This window comes from Arachis duranensis, chromosome 2 (genome assembly GCF_000817695.3).
Source record: "Arachis duranensis cultivar V14167 chromosome 2, aradu.V14167.gnm2.J7QH, whole genome shotgun sequence".
NCBI lineage: Eukaryota > Viridiplantae > Streptophyta > Magnoliopsida > Fabales > Fabaceae > Arachis > Arachis duranensis.
This window is the reverse complement of record NC_029773.3, coordinates 54869232-54870425: the sequence shown is the minus strand read 5'-3', so window position 1 is coordinate 54870425 and position 1194 is coordinate 54869232.

The following is a 1194-nucleotide window of genomic DNA, read 5'->3' as shown; positions in this document are numbered from 1 at the left end:
ATGAAAAAGATGATGAAAAACCAAGAATTGACAACAAAGAACCAAGAAGCTTCCATGAAGAACTTAGAAAGGCAAATTGGGCAAATCTCCAAACAAATTTCTGTTGAAAAACTATCAAGCTCATTGCCTAGTGACACCATTCCCAACCCAAAGGATGAATGCAAGGTCGTGCAACTAAGAAGTGGAAAAGTGTTAACAGATGGTAACCGAGGGGCAACCAAGCATAATGACACTGAGCCAACAAAGAATGATGAAGCCATCAACAAGGACATGATGACCAAGAATGTCCCAGGAAAGTTCACAGAGGAAGACAACAAGCCACAGAATTTGAAGAAAGAAAAGCAAATCATGGAAGAAGCAATTCCAAAACAACATCAAGGGGAGAAGAGCTCAACATCACCACTGCCTTATCCACAGAGATTTCCCAAGGAAACAAAGGATCAGCATTTCCACAAATTTCTTGAGACTTTCAAGAAGTTGGAGATCAACATACCTTTAGCTGAAGCATTGGAGCAAATGCCTTTATATGCCAAGTTTCTAAAGGAGCTCATCAACAAGAAGAGACAGTTAACAAGAAAAGACAGTGGAATGAAAAGGAGACTATAATGCTCAGTGAAGAATGCAGTGCACTCATTAAAAAGGGACTCCCTCCCAAGCTTGAAGACCCTGGAGGTTTCTTCTTATCATGCACTATTGGAAACCTATTCATTAACAAGGGGATATGCGATTTAGGAGCAAGCATAAATCTAATCCCATATTCTTTAGTGAAAAAGCTTGGCATAGAGGAGGTGAAACCAACACAGATGACTTTGGAATTGGTGGACCAATCAATAGTATATCCTAAAGGGCTGATTGAGAACCTTTTAGTTAAGGTTGACAAGTTTATCTATCCAGCAGATTTTGTGATCCTGGATTCTTCAGAACATGGAAATGACTCCATAATACTTGGTCGACCATTTTTTGCCACTGCTAGAGCCATTGTGGACATAGAGCAAGGAGAGTTAACCCTCAGGATGCATGAGGAGAGCATCATCCTGAAAGTCTTTCCAGAATTACAAAAGGAAGAAGAAACAAGCAAAATGAGTGATGATCTTCTTCCAAAGCAATCAACTGACAAGGAAGTAAAACAGAAAAACAAACAGATGCAAGAAGAAAAAGAGATTCAAAAGGAACCAACAGAAGCAGGGGTGATAA